This window comes from Aedes albopictus, chromosome 3 (assembly GCF_035046485.1).
Source record: "Aedes albopictus strain Foshan chromosome 3, AalbF5, whole genome shotgun sequence".
Taxonomy (NCBI): Eukaryota; Metazoa; Arthropoda; class Insecta; order Diptera; family Culicidae; genus Aedes; species Aedes albopictus.
The window spans coordinates 32487048-32503432 of NC_085138.1; the positions used below are offsets into that span (position 1 = coordinate 32487048).

General features: G+C 36.8%; 1 protein-coding gene across 12 annotated transcripts in view; it reads right to left on the reverse strand.

Moving 5' to 3' along the window:
- LOC109415966 (high affinity cGMP-specific 3',5'-cyclic phosphodiesterase 9A) overlaps positions 1–16385 on the reverse strand; it is a 680025-nt gene that overhangs the window by 502884 nt on the left and 160756 nt on the right. The window contains exons 1-2 of one of the 12 annotated variants that reach the window (XM_062856636.1): positions 15099–15472; positions 1079–1644 (exon numbers count right to left, since the gene is read on the reverse strand). The exons of 6 other annotated variants lie outside the window; for them this stretch is intronic. The gene's annotated coding sequence lies outside the window, so the exon portion shown is untranslated. Of the gene's footprint in view, positions 1–1078; positions 1823–14994; positions 15473–16385 lie in introns of those variants that run through there. 5 more of the 12 variants (XM_062856634.1, XM_062856635.1, XM_062856632.1 and 2 more) reach the window with 5 other exon arrangements.

Genomic DNA, 16385 nt, shown 5'->3' on the forward strand with positions numbered 1-16385 from the left:
TTGTACTATTATTTTAGGTTAAGTCTTCAAAGATCATCATTGCGAACGTGAGTTTTGAAAAGCATACTTTGAAAAGGACTAATATTTTACGAGCGTGCATTTATTTTTTTTTTATTAATGTGGATTTTAACATCAAGCTAATTCTACACTTCTGGGTGCATTTAATTGATTCTAGTTTTTCAGATCAATGCTATGCAATGCAAGGGAACTTTGCTTGTTACTACAATGTGATGTTCGGCAAACTTGTGTAAAAGTAGTGTTATTCGTACAATTATCACCAAGGACACCTTGTTCTAACTCTCGCATTTACAGCGTGAGAACGCTAGTATTACCTACTCATACTGAATGATCGAAAAATTCAATTTTACAGTGGTTTTCGATTGGTAGATTCTGATACTCGAAGTTTTCGGCTATTCAGTCTTAAGATTTCAAACGGTAGTTTGTTAACTGCCCGACGTTTCGGCTGTACTTGGCAGCCTCCTTCTAATTTCCCCTAGAAGAAGGCTGCCAAATACAGCCGAAACGTCGGACAGTTATCAAGCTACCGTTTGAAATCTTAAGATTGAATAGTCGAAAACTTCGAGTATCATAAAAAAATCAATCGTGTCTCATACTTGACTCAACTGAAGACGACCAGTTGAGGTCGAAATACGTATCTGTCATAGGGTATAAATACTTAGTTGGAATTTACCTTATTTTCTTTTACTTACAGGTGTTCCACTAACACGCCCTGGTTCATCACCTTCAAAAAGCGAGGATATGCGTCCAATTTCGCCTTAAGAAGCTTGAAATAAGGTGGCAACTAGTGCGGGCACTCTAGTAAAGAAATAAACGTCCATGCCTTACAGAACATCACTGTTTGTCAATCTGCTTATTTTTTTTCTTTGAATGAAAACCGATGCACATGTACGATGACTAATTGTGTATAGAAGCTGTTCAAAACAAATCAGCTTCCCACAATTCCAAGGCATATCAATACTAAAAACAGAAAACCAACAAGCAATCGGAGCGAAAAAAATATAATGATAACACGACTCCGATTGCAACGGTTATCAAAACAATCAACTCATCCACTTACAAACACTGATCCTTATCGAACCACACCGAGCTCGACCGAAGAAATTCCGTCAGGTTTACTGCTTGCCTCTGCTTGCTTGCCGGCTCAAGTGCTGCACTTCGCTGCCACCGAACCGCACCGAACTTGTTCCTCCACACAACTCACTCGCACTTCACAATCTTCCCTATTTATCAGCCACTTCAGCCCAAGCTTCAGCCGATTCGCGAACGGGATCAATCGCTGTGCTGTGTTGGTGTTGCGTTTGTTAGTTCACTTCTAATCCAGGAAAATTCTCCAATTCCGCAACACTTTATCAAACATTCAATCTAATCACGTCTCCTCGACTGCTAGCTAGGTATGTCTTCCTTGTTTCCCCTCGACAAGGACAACTCACTCAACCCCGTCGGCCGTCCGACGGACGTTCCGGAAATGGTCTCAATTATCACCGTTTCGGTCCACACGCACACAAACTTTCCACCTTGCAACAATGTCCGCAAGGATTTATTTATTCATCATCATACGAAGGAGGCTGGTCCTCCGTCCGAAAACACCCTAAATAGGGCGCACAGCTGCTGCTACTTCTGCTGCTGATGTGGAATTTTGAACTCAGTCGCACGAAACTAGGCCATCACCACCATCGCATCGACGAGCTTGCGAGCCCACTTGGACCACCCGTGTAGGCCTGAATGGATGGAAAACTAACGGCCCACACCACTTGTCCCTATTGCAAATGGGATTTCTTTGGAGGTATTACACGGTGTTACACTGTGGGGAAAAAACTTCTTATGTGAGCTGCGGCAGATTGTAGGTCTGATCGAGCAACTCTGCTACTGCAAACTGTTGACTACCATGTTTGAAAAGTTTTTACCCCAAAAATTACGAGACTCTGTAGGGTAAGTGTACCATTTTTAGTGCTCCCATATACATTCATCTGACACAAAACAAAAGATTTAATTTCCCAAGCAACAATTTTAGTCAAATAGACTAGGAGAGGTTTGAGGAACCATCATAAAACCAAAACGAAAAATAATAGATGTTATGGAAGTTCACAAAACCTCGACAAGACTAATTGGTCAACGAAATGTACTAAGGTTTTCACCACATAATACGGATCGACCATCAAGTTGTTCATGATTCGAATGAAACTGCATTTTTTTCCAAAATCAACAACAAGCTATTTTTGAACCACGATTAAACTTTTAAAGGCCTGTATTGTTTCGCACATATTTCATTTAAAAAAATATAGCTAAGATAGTGGTACGAAGAAGCTGTCTGAGACTCAAGAAGTATTGATTAGACTTTCTGAAAAAAAAAACGGATCAACAAATATTTATATTTTTAATAAAAAAAATAAAAATTTTGAAAATCTCAAGACTCATTATTGTTTTTATCCTTAATCACTAAACCTAATTTACAGCTCTTTTTATCCATTAGGACACTACGTGAGCAATACTCAAAATAACTGGGACAGGTAAAATTTTCACTTTTCAACAAATGTTCACTTAGCTGTAACTTTTCGAAAAGGGCATAAAATATTCTCAAATTTTTACTGTTATTTTATCAACTAGCTCTGTATCAGAGGTCCAAATTTGGAAATCGGGCGAAGTTAGAAAGATTCTAGAAAAAGGTAGAATTATCCGATAGCCAACTTTGAGCTATTATATCTTCGGATTCAACAAATCGAATGCAATGAAATTTTGATCAATTATGACTAATATAATGAGCTATTAAAAACACTTTTGACTAAACTTAAAACTCTTTGCCCGAAAGAAAATTATAACGATTAGATTATTTTTCTAATATAACACCAAGTCATCCAAAACTTTATAATCGTTTCAATATTCGAGATAGTAATTGAAGGTGTTAGAAGCAAAGGGGTGTAAGTGATGGAACCCACTTTCGAGTAAATGAAGTTTAAAGTGTTCCACCAAATTTTCACCCAATACAACATTTTTTGAAAAGTGAATATTTTACCTGTCCCAGTCATTTTGAGTATCCTCTGTTGTAGTCTATTACTCTTCTATATCGAACTGATTGCATTTCGCGCTGCTTTCACTTTCGACCCTATCATGGTAGAATAATGAGCACGAATGTTGATGTGTGGCTGCTGGTTGTTCCTTTTTGGAGCCCGATTGGGGGTCCATTATGATTTGCCGTTCGCCGATGTCCAAGTATCCAGGTCCGTTCGAGCCATGGGATCAGATGAGGATCAGTGTCAGCTGCTCTCAGGTGGAAAGAGCAGCTGACGAAAGTGCCAGTGCTGGAATCGAACCCATGATCATCTGCTCATGAAGCAAACGTGTGACCACTTGCGCCACTGGCTCCGGCAAAAATCATTTTTTTATAATTTTGAATATTTCTTATTTGCAAAAACTTGATGTCAAAACATATGTTTTAACGCAAGGGTGACGATGAAGAATCAAAAATTGGTACCTATTTGAAGCATGATTGTTTCGAGAAGTCATACATTGATAACAAATTATGAAGCATTTCCAGTTCAACGCACGAATCGCAAAATTTTTCTCATGTATGAGCTTTTATTTGTAAATGTTTTTCATGTTATTTGATTTGCAATATTCTTCATCTAACTTTTGAAAAAAACGTATGACAAAATCTTAGAAAATCTCTTCTTCAAAAAATTATAACTCGTGTTGAATGAAAAGATGTCTTCGAAGATATTTGAGTAATTTGAAAAAAAAACACTAAGAGTAAATTTCATGTTAGGTGTTGAAAAAATTCAATTTTCCAAAATCCTTGCCCTTGCGACTTTTTTTAATATTTTTCTGTAGAAAGCAGGGATGCCTGATAATTTTTTTTTTTTCTAAAATCTCTATCTCATAACAAAGTTTGGGCGAAAAGTCTGTATCCCATACAACAATAAAATACTTTCTCTAGCTCAAAAATCTGCATTACATATAAATCGAAATCTGTACGAAGGCTCAAAAATCTGTATAATACAGATAAATCTGTATGTATGGAATCCCTGGTAGAAAGCTGGCTTCTAGCATCAAAATTTGCCGAGTAGCCCAGGATGGTGAAATGCTTGTAACATTTTTGCTAGAATTTTCATTTTGCATCGATTTTTATGGTAAGTTTCCAGTTCCCAAGTAGAGCGCTCAAGTAAAATTCCTCCTTTTTCCGTAAGTAATTTTGACATTTGTTTAACCGACAGCATTTTTACGAAACGATGCTGTAAGAAGGATGTGAAGAAAAGGGCACTGCATACGGCGGTTGCTAGATAAATTGTTCGTTGTTCGTGGCCTTATTGTTTACGATTTGGACTTAGAGAAATGTTGTTCGTTTCCTCAGGAAGTGTGATTGAAATTTAAATTTAATTTTTGCGCGCGTATGGGGAAAATCCAGATAGTGAGATTTCAACGCCACGGTGTCCAAATCTCGATTATTATCGAACTTTCATGTACCTCGGATTTTTCTTCGGAAATTGTTAGTATTTGGGCTATATATTCATAATCGGAAGACGAGAAAATATTTCATCGGTGAAAATTTTCCCATACATTTTGTATGGGACGTTTTTTGGTTAAAATCAGTATTTAATTAATTTTAGTATGGAAAATAGCCAAAAACTTAGATAAATCAAAATTTCCCCGATGGAATATTTTAAAACTTTCCTATTATAAAGTATAGCCAAAATGCTGACTTTCTGTGGAGAAAGATCCGAGGTACATGAAAGTTCGATAATAATCGAAATTTTGACAACGTGCAACGGAGTTCCAAGGGAAATGATAATGAGAGACGCTGGGATTCTGAGGGAACTTTTAATGGGTGTGTGAAGAATTAGCCTAAGTTAAAATTCACAAATAAAAAGAAATTAAAAAAAACTTTTAATGGTATTACAGCGAGAACTATGGTTGGATACTAATTATAAATTCTGCAATATTGGAGTTCGGACTACGGTGGGAGGAATTCGGCTGGGACTCTGACGGTTACCTTGTAGAGTTTTAGATGAAATACGAGGTAGGACAAAGCTTCACGGGGAATTTAATGAAGATCCACGAAAGATTCTTTGTGATGAATCTTTTGGCATTCCGTACGAAGATTTTTCTTTGGGGTTTCACAGAAAGTCCTCTTGAAATTCTTCCAGATGTCCACCGAAAAATCCACCAGAAGTTCGCAGGGGATTCTTATAAAATGTCTCTGAGATTTTCATTAGAAGTTCTACAAAAAATCCCTCCGTGAGTTCCTTCTAATTCAGGATTTATTTATTTTGTTTTTTTTTTTATTTTGGGATCTTCTAGGAGTTCCTTCAGGGTTTTCTCCAGAGGTGTTTTCTAAGATTCTACCAGGAGTTTTTTTCGAACTATTCTACAATAATTTCATCCGGGATTTCTTAAGTATTTTTTATCCGGGGTTCACTCAGATATTTATTCGGAGATTGCCGCAGGAATTCCTTCGGGATCATTTCAGGAGTTCCTTCTAGGATTTCTATAAGAATTCATTCTTAGATTCGCCCTGGAGTTCTTTCAGTGATTCTTCCAGGATTTCTTTCTAAGATACAACTTTTCGAGATTCATCTAGGTTTTCTCTGGACGTTTCTCATGTGAATCCTCAAAGAATTCCTTTTGTAATTCCTCTAGCTTCTTCCGGGATTCCTCCAGGAACTACTTCTAGGTTTCCTCTAGGAGTAAATTTATGGGTTCCTCTCATAGTTTCTTCTGGTATTTCTCCACGATTTTCTTCTAAGATTACACCAGGGGTGGCATCAGGGACCTCTCCAGAAATTTTACCCGGGGTATCTTCCGGGAATTTTTCAAAAGTTCTTTTCGGAATTTCTTCAGAACTTCCAGACTCCTGGAAAAAAGTCAAGGTTCTTCCAGGAGTTCCTTCTAAGATTTGCCCAATAATTTATCCAGGATATCCTTCCGGGATTCCTCCAAGAACTTCTACTGGGATTCCCTGCAGATTACATATTTTGGAATTCATTCTGGAAGTTTCTTAAATTTTGCTCATGGAAATACTCCAGAAGTTTTTGTTTATTCTTTATGGAAGTACTCCAAGACTTGCTCTTGAGTTCCTTATAAAATTCCTCCAACAGCTTCTTAAGGAATATCTCCAGAAGTTTTGCAGGGAATATCTACATGAGCGAGTTCAGAGATTCTTTCAATAGTTTATTCCCAGATAAAAATCTGAAGACATTCCAAAAGGTTCTGGAGAAATCATAAAAAAACTCGTGAAAGAATCCCTGAAACAACTTCTAGAACAATTTCATAGGAATTTTCTAGGGGAATCTCGGAAGGAATTTCTAGAGAATTCCATGAACGAATCTCTGAAGGAATCCCGTATGGAGTTACAGGAGTAATCCTGGAGAGAACTCCTGGAAGTTCTTAACAAATCCTAAACAAATTGCTGGAATAATATCTGAGGGAACTCCTTTAGGTATCCCAGAAAGAACTCCTGGAGTAATCCTGAATTAATTTCGAGAGAGATCTAGGATGGAATTTCTGGAGGAATCCCAAGCAGAAATTCTGAGGGAATCCCAGAGCAATTCTCGTAGGGATCTCGGAACGAATTCCTGGAATTCAGAAAGATTTCATAATAAAATGGTAAATGACTTATTTTTTACCAGGAATTGTGTATTACGTAAAGCTAATACTATACAAATTTCATCAAAATCGGTTGAATATTGGTGGAGATATCGTTGAAACAAGAATTTTGCCATTTGAAAAGTTTGAGCAAATGAACGTTTTTAAAAAATATCACTTCTTCACCGTTATAGCTCTAGATTCAAAAATACTGAACCGATTTCAATCAAAACTGTTCTGTGTGTATAGTATACATGTAGAAATATTGTGTAAAAATTTCATTCAATTCGATCTAGCCGTAATAGTTATAGCCGTATATATGGCACAAAGTCACAATAAGCAAAAAAAAAATTTTTTTCTATCGTGACATTCACACAGTTATAACTTGAAAAGTTTCCAAGCAATTTGGCTAAGAACAGTTTTTATAATGGTTTTACTGTTTCAAATGCTAACAAAAATCGGAACAGTCATGACAGTTGTACAGCTTCCGCTCGATAACTGGGCTTTGACGACAATTCAGTTAGCGAACGCCGCTCGATAACTGGACTGAGCTCCCGGAGCCGGAGGCTTTTGTTATATTTTGTTTTGTTTACTGATTTGCAAAATGTGAGGTTAAATTTCGTTTATTTTTGACAGACAACTGATTTTTAACTGAGCTTTGGTCCAGTTATCGAGCGCCCAGTTAAAAAGCAGTCCAGTTAAACAGCAGTCAGTTATCGAGCGGATGCTGTACAAACAAAATAGTACACACGGAATAAAATGGTTAAAATGTACCTAAAATATGCCTTGAAGCGATTTGAGTTTTGAATACTAGAAAAACGTATTGAACCGATTTTAAGATTTTTTTAATACTAATTTTTTGATACTCTGTTAAGAACTTCGAGTCAAATTTTCAGACGTCTTGACGAGTTACATCAAAATTATAGCCTTTACAATTTTTAAAACGGATGAAAAAATTGCTAAAATCTTATTTTATGATATTAACAATATCTGCGCCAATACCAAACTGAATTTGTTGTCATTGTTATGGTATTAGCTACACATTATATATTATTCCTGATCAAAAAATATTTAATTTTGTGAACGCAATCAAAAGCTATACATTATTTTCTGTGTCCAAATTTCATCGAATACAGTCTTTACTTCTCATGGTTCTAGTGCACCATAGAACATTTTATTCAACACACGAAATGAAATGATTATGATGCAACAGTTTTTAGAATCATTGTCTCCTAATCAGCTAAACTCAAATGCTATTTACTTTTTTCAATAGTCGAACTATTTATAAACAATTCAGTTTTGGGGTGTCTTTATAAATTTTTAAACTACGTAACGGCAAATTATTCAACCTCAAGAAATTCAATCTCGTGTTCAGATGCAGCCATGCTGATGGACGACGGAGCACACATTATAGAGCGACACGGCTAAATACTAATGCACACTGTGAACGCGCAGGCGCGAAAGAAGAAACACAAAGAAAGAGAAATGTCCCTTTTACTCACGGAATAATACATCGACATATTATTCCGTACGGAAAATCAACAACATGACTGACAGCATCGCATGACAGTGCCATCTGTTGGCAAATCTTTCTGGCTGTGAATTACTTATCAACTGCGAACGCCTAAGTAATTTTGTTTGCAAAAGTTTTACGTGAGCATTACTTGTCCTATCCTTTTACACAGTACTTATCAAGTGGAAACTAGCCATTAAAACGGACAAAAGGAAACTATTTTTGGGATTTTGTGGAATATTTCGACTTTTTTGGGTTGTGAAAATTTCTGCCGCGTCCTCTGAAACTTTCAATGTTTTGAAAATGAGCCCATTTTTGATTCTCTAAAAACTTTTCATACAGTTTTACTTCATCGCCACCCACCTTACGTTAATCCATCAAAAACCAAACCTGTCTTAGGCAATCAAACTTCAACATTTTTGGCTGATTTTATGAACTGTATTGCATATCACAAAATGGCTTTGAGGTCCTTAAAAGCGTATAAATTTGTTTCTAAATCATTGAAACAATGATGTTTTGGTCACCTTTTAAATGTCATGGAATCGTAACATATTAAATATTACAGATTTTTTTTCGCAACGAAATATGTATATTTTTAAAAATAAGTTAGGATAAGTTCTCAGGCAGTTTTTTTTTCTTATCACTTTGGGATTTCATGCTTCATTTTTTTTAATAAATGTATGCGAAAACACTTTAAAAAAAAACACAAAAGTAGGAAAAAATCTTTTTTGTTTTTTGAATTCTGAACACATGAACACGTATGTTTTTTTCCGTCATTCTGGATGGAACCCGTCTTATTTCTGTAATTATTGTTAGGAGTGAGTACTTAGCTTAGCTTAGCTAAGACTGACTGTACATGTCAATAGTTACTCTTCCGTAATTGATCTAATCTGGTATAACTTGCACTGAGATTCAAAAGAATGTTAGGGTCTGAGAGCCACTCTGCATATCCACAAATACCACGGAATGGCTACTTGTTAGTGATCTTGGATATTTGTCTGAGAGTCACTGTAGATCGGTGATACGATCGATTTCATACGTGCTTACTTCTAACAAAAATACTAAAATAAGAAACAACGCAAACAGCGCTTCAATCCCTAGTTTTAATGAGGATGCTATCAGACTCACTAAACGCTATAGGGGAACCGATACACTATAGTTGATATAAGAAAAAATAGGAACATCTATGACATGATTTTTTTTTTAATTTCTATTCAAAGCAAACTGGCAAAATGTTAATGCCAATGAAATGCACATATTTAGACGGATAAGTACTTTTGCATACTTTTTTTCGTTTATTTTGTTTGTTGTTCGTTTATTTTGTTGTCAAAATTAACCTAAATTATAATATGAAATATAATATATATAACATAAGAAAAAATAAAAATAAACTAAAAAATTTGAAACAACACCCAAGCAAACAATAATGCATATTGAATTTCAAGCCATTTCTGATGAAATTTTCGAAAGAACCTGCTTCGAAGCAGCTACAGAAGTTTCCAGAGGTATTCTCCGAGCAATTTTAACACGAAACACGTAACTTGTTATGAAATTACTGGAGAAATAATACAAAGTTGTGACCAAATAAAAAAATGAAATAACATTTTCTGGAGTATATCTATCAAGAACTCTACCTGAGCTATAAACTCGCGCTGTATTACTAATCTAATGCATTGATGATTTTAGTATTTTTTTTTATTCTTAACCACTTAACCTATTTTACAGCTCTTTTGTCCACTAGGGCACTACGTGAGCGATTCCAATTGGCGGCTGCAGTTACACTTTGCACAGCGCCTAAATGTATTCTATTATATTCTTACTCTACTATATCGAACTGGTTTGCCTTTGTGCTGCTTTCACATTTCTACCCTGTCCTTGGTAGAATGATGAGCACGATGATGAAATGATGTGTGGCTGTTTTGTTCCTTTCCCAGTCCGATTGGGGGTCGTCCATTATGGGTTCCGGCTCAGAGCTCAGCATTTGGGTACAATTTCTGACGATACACGTTATGAAACTTCGAGAGGCTTGTAAAATTCCTTGATGAGATTATTGGTAATCCTCTGGCCCTGGTTAAAGGGAGATCGGGGGTCCCAGCCCCCTCATTTAATAAACCACCACAAAATTTAAAAACAAATAAACAAAAAATGAAAACATTTACTTTTTGTTGGTCTGCATCATTCTTTTGGAAATACGGTAACCGGTTTCCTTTGGGTTCAGGAGTTGAACATTATTGAGATATTTTTTTGAGGTATATTCTGAAAAAAACGGCTAAGGTAAGATAAAACTAAAATGTTAGAGAAAAAGTCAATATATACCTTATGGAAAACTGACCATTACCATAAGATTGTTTGATGAAAAATATTGTGTTATGGCAATCAAGTTTTTAATCATGGTTAGACAGCATCACGTTAACCCGTTTACTCTTTCATCTTGCCATGGTCGTATCAACTTTGCTGCACATTACCATTGCTATACGGAACAGTTAAAAAAAGAGGATCATGTTTTTCAAGAAAATTAAATTCCGATTCCAAGAAAATACGGCAAAAAGAATTTCTTTAAGGAGACCATTTACCATTATTTCCAACGTTTCTCAAAACACTTTTTTATATGTATCTTCGGAAGTCATTTTCGTTCATTTTCCAGAGCAGTTTTTTCTAAATGTTTTCACTCCTAGCTGTAATTGGGGAATAAGCAGGAAATAAAGTACAATTTCGACATCAACACAATCCAAAACAACTTTTGACACATTTGCATATTCAAAGGAATTCTTAATTTCTCAATTTCTGTGCTTCCATGCACCTTTTTCAAAATTTTCTGAAATTTTATCCAGAAAATTCACCAAAATCGACTTCAAAAACTTTTTAAAAGTGCTCCACGTTTGAAAAAGAATGTTTTTAAGGCGAAGCAAAATGTATTTCCTCATTGTTTTTTGTTTTTTGATTTTTTTTTAATAGCAGAGAAATATTATTCATATACAGTTAAAAAAGGATTAAGGTAAACAAAAAATCAAAAAATGAGACAACAAAAACCCGATTCTAGAATTCTTTCTTGAATTTTTTTTTCTCTAAATATGTATGTACACTCAAACCTCCATTTAGGTAATGAGTCAGGGATACTTGAATGGATCCATTACGTAAATGGATTCATTACTTAAATGGATTCTGTTTTTGACTTAAATAGAGTTCATGCTTTTCCATTGCAGTTTCGTCAAAATATTTACAGTATTATCGAAATAAGCCAACAGACCGTTAAGCTGAAAACTTTATTAGGTCGATAGGGTCATTAAGCCAGTAAAGTTGCTAGGTCGAAGAGATCATCAGGCCGATATATCGTTTGGTCGGAAATAGGCAGGCTTGACAGAAACTCCCTCGCGAGAAAATGAGGAAGTGATTTCGGCGATTTTCTGAGGAGTGAAAATAAAACTCAGAAATCACAACGCAAATCCTCAACAGCACCGAGCACAAGCTTGCCGCGCAGCGAGGTGTTCGTCCAACACTCATAATTGCTTGTTGTTTTTCTCACGTCCACTCACACTCAAAAAGCTCTCGCGCGTTCCACTCCCATACAAAGAAAGACTCTCGAGGCGAAAATCGCACTCAAAAGCCCGAAATAATCATCGGCTCTTTTTTCGTTCCCCTCTTCCTCGCTCAGTTTTTATTGCCTCTCTGTTTGGGGTTCGTTCGCTCTCTCGCGACGAGGTAAGAGCAAAACACCGCTCTAGAGCATTTTGCAAAACTCTTTTGATTTCGAGGAGGATTATCAAGCCTGGCTGACGCATTAAGTCTATGTATTTCGGCCCAATGACTTGATACCCATTTTTAAGTCATATAGAGTAGAAGATGTTCTTGGAACCAAAAATAAAAGGTATAACGTTTTTTTACGGTTCTCAAAACCATGTACAAGTCGAATAAGTCATAAAAATTATTAGATCAGTTTGTCATGACAAGATACTGAAATTCGTCATGTTTTATGAAGGACCTAAAAAACTCCTCGAAACTCAATTTGGTTCAATAACGGTGCTAGATAAAATCACGAAGCTCATTCTGCGGAGTCGAAACTATCATATTCACAGCTACCCATGGTCATGAATGCAAAACCGTCCGCTACGGTAGCCTGGTTTGTTGAATTTCATTAACACGTGTGTTATGCTCTGTTTCATCGCCGGGATCAATATGAGATAGGAGAAAGTAGTGGTCCACACGTTCGCTTCATAAGCGGATGGTCATGGGTTCGAACCCAGCCCCGGCACTTGCAATTTTTCGTCAGTTGCTCTTCCCCCCGAGAGCAGCTGGCACCTGACCCTCTTCGGAGCATATAGCTCTAACGGACCCGGAATTTGGATATCGGCGAACCGCAACTCATAATGGACCCCCAATCGGACTGGAAAAGGAACAGCATCCACACATCAGCATCATCGTGCTCATCATTCTATCATGGACAGGGTAGAAGAGTGAAAGAAGCACGAAGGAACCAGTTCAATAAAGTAGAATAGAATAGAATACATTTAGGCGCTGTACAAAGTGGACGTGCAGCATCCAATTGGAATCGCTCACGTAGTACCCTAGTGAAAAAAAGGAGCTGTAAAATTAGGTTAAGTGATTAAAAATAAAAAAAAATCATTTTTAAAATCAAACCAATATTTTTTTTTTGAGAAACAATGTTTCTTGTTGGATAAAAACTGGAGGATTAGTTTTTGTTTTATTTTTATTTTATTTTTTTAATAAAATTTGAGGAGATTGTTCCACATAATCTCTTATAGTACGATTTTCATCAATTTGATGAATTTGCTGATTGGAAGTTAGGTATGCTTTCAATCCATACCAAATGATTTGAAATTGGTTCTTTACAATGCATTCGAAATGTTGAAATAGTGGAAAACTTTAATTTTTGCCATAATTCGGAAAAAAATCCATGTAAAAAATTTTGGAGCACGATTCTGAAATCATCACGTGTTAATGGCAAGTTCATGGCGTTCGTTTTATTTTGCAAGCCACGTACATGGTTGTAATAAAAAAATATTAAAATTCTTTCAAATTTCGGAAAAATCTGAAGAAGTCTTCTTTTCCGTTTCACCAAGTAAACTCTTGTAGGAGTTGGGGATGCTTATTTACAAAGTTCACCATAAATTATCTAATAATAATTCTATGATTACATGCAAAAAATAACTTGAGTAATGATGATGAACCTGGGCTTGTTAGGGGACTAACTTGAGTATTAATAATCACAGCTACTTCTCATATGTATTATGTAATAAAATTAGAATTATTATTGGAATCAGAAAATAAAAAAGATGCTTTTCCAAAACAAACTGAGAAATCCTTTTGCATGAAATTCAACAGGTTTTTTGGATCAATAACAATTCCTCAAGAAGAATTTCGGAAAATAGTTCACTGTAAATTAAAGATAAACCCTTGGCAAAACTCGATGCATTACCTCATTTTTTGTTTTTTGATTTTTTTTAATATTGAGGCAATATTTGGTTAAGTGGTTTCCACACTCATGTAGACGAAAGATCAAGTTATCTCCTGCTTTTTTTCTGGTTGAACATGTTTATTAGTTTTACAGAAACCATTTCGGTTTTAGAAATTTATTCTCATTTTTTTTTTGTCAAACTGAGAAACATTTTCCACTTGAAAGAATATAGAATATTATTTCTGAATGAGTATAGAAATAGGTTAACCCTCCTTTAGCATTAGGGTCATTTTTGACCCAAACCGTACACTGCGTCAGTGATCTGTTCCCAACGTGATGCAAAAGGAAGGTTAATGTTAAAAAAAAAATAATTAATAAACTTTCTCTGTGTACGGAAACCGATTTTCAAAATATTGCCCCGTAATTTAATGAAAAAAATCAAATACTGGAAAATGAGAATATGCATCCAGTTTCGCCTTGAGTGCTATAACAAAAGTGCTGAGAAAAACTTAGAATTCGTATCTCTCAAGAATGTATTTCGTTATTTAAAAAAGAAACGGAATGAAATTGGAAAGGAAGGGAAGAAACATGTATCTCAAATAGTTTATCTAGCATACATACTGCGCTAAAATAGTAAACGAAAACTCCACTATCAGACTGTTTATGTTTAAAAGATAAGTGAGAAATGTTGCAAAAAATCATGGAAAAATGTAAAAATCAATTTTAGTTTATGGTATCATCATGTATAATGGGTTAGCTATGGAAAAAGTGTCGTCGATAAATACAAAGGGGCAGCGAAAATATTATATTTCCCATCACTTATCTTGACTTCCTCTTTGTAAATGCAAAGGAACTTTTGCTCTGTGGGAGCTTTGGAAACTTAGAAGTAGCTTCGAAATGCGTTGATACATAAGGATCCAATATGAATAAAGGTTCGACAACACAAAATTTCCTACCATAAAAAAACGCTGCATAGTAGCTGATTATCGTTAGGAAAAAAAAAGTGCTAAGTGCCATCCACAAACACAACTTACAGACTGACAATTTCTCAGTTTTGCCCGAGCCTTCCAAATAAACGAATAAGTAAAAAAATCTCAGTCTGTTCAAGATGGTCAAATGCTTACCAAAACTGGCTGCCAAACAAAAGTCGAACTATGGAATCCTTCCAGTGCAATCTATTTCCTATGAGAAATGCAAAGAAAGCAGATGAAAATGCTAATGCCCCTTGATAAACCCCATGCATGAGTGCTTGCAACACTAATGTAGATAATAAAGCAACACAAAAATAATTATGCTTAAGCAAGCCTTACTTTTTTGATTTAAAAAAAAGGTTTAAAAAAGACTTAAACCAAAACGCCTAATCAAACTTAAATACTCATCAGTATGCCTAAAAGATGTTAAACAACAACTTTAAATCTATTGGGTCAAAAATTTTCAAACATGGACCAAAAAACAGTTAACCTCGACCTACAATCTGCAACTGATCACCTCATACACTTTCCCTTTTCCTAAGTTCGTTGCACAGTGTACACCACCGAAAAAACAACACGCTTCCTTACACGCCACTTGTTGTACCTATCCACCGGAAATCCACAGAATGTTCTGCTGCTCTCCCCGTGTCGTCGCTTAGAACCGAACAAACCTCCCCCGTCCCGCGCGCACCGCACAAAATATCCTTGCACACTGGGGACGCCAACCAACACACTGAAATCCTTCTCTTCTTTGTGCTGCACTCTAAACCCAGAACCACAAACTCAGGGCCAAGGGAACAAACGCTACGGGAGATCCGTGCCCCCGTCGCGGCGCGGCGGTCCTTGCCAACACTTCTGCCAGTTGTAGTGGTAGTAATGGAACATGTTTACTCTGCTAACGCTCGGCGGCAACTGTCCGACGTTCTGTTCTGTTGAGTTGAGTTCGCGAGGTGCTTGGCTGCCCGACGACGACGACGACGATGATGACGGTGATGACGGTGATGGTCCCATCATCCATTACCTACCTATTGGGTCCTCATCGTTGTCGTCGTCGTCGATTATGCAATTAAGGGCCGCAGGCACGCATGCGTTCGACCTTCGTGTGGAGAGAAGTGCTCCGAGAGAAGTATTGCTTCGATGTCGCGATTGCTGTTCGTTCCAGTTTCCGAATTGGTCCAACCAGCCAGCCGCAGCCGCTGGTCCGTCGGTCGGATGTCGAACGAAGAAGGATCGCTCAACCATGACCTCGCCTCGGTTGTTCGGATTTGACCAAAACCAGGCGCTCTCCACCGCGGTGCTAGAGGGTAGGACGATTCGTTTGCAGATGGAGACGCGTGGTGTCTCAGCCGTTGCGAATCAGAACGAACCATCCATCGGACCGTTTAGTACACGTACCTAGGTATGTAGGTGAGACGACGTTTATTTGCTGCCCAAGCAAAAGGTACGATTGCTCGTTTGGGTTTCAGCTTTTTTCGTGATGTGCATGGTAAGGGTTTCTGACGCGTAATTAAATGGACAATTATTTAGTTGCGCGCCAAGGCGGAAGGCGGCATCTATAACAAACAATGAAGATGTGCGTGTCTTTGAGGAAGGGGTGGAGACACATGCGTGACAAGGAACGAAACGGAACTTAATCAGATTTGGTTGATGTGGGTATAGGTGGTACATTGTTGATGTAGCGGACGAGTTATGCGTGAGACGCCACATGATAATGGTTGACAGTCGCGAAAACATAACGATTCTCATGCCTATCAGGTTTCAGGGCTCGGCGAAGGACGGCATTGTTTATTTACTCTAACAGACTTACATAGTTTGTTGCAGACTAATGAAACTATTTAACAGTCAATCACTCAATTATGTCTTCTTATGAAACGTATATATTCAATTCGGT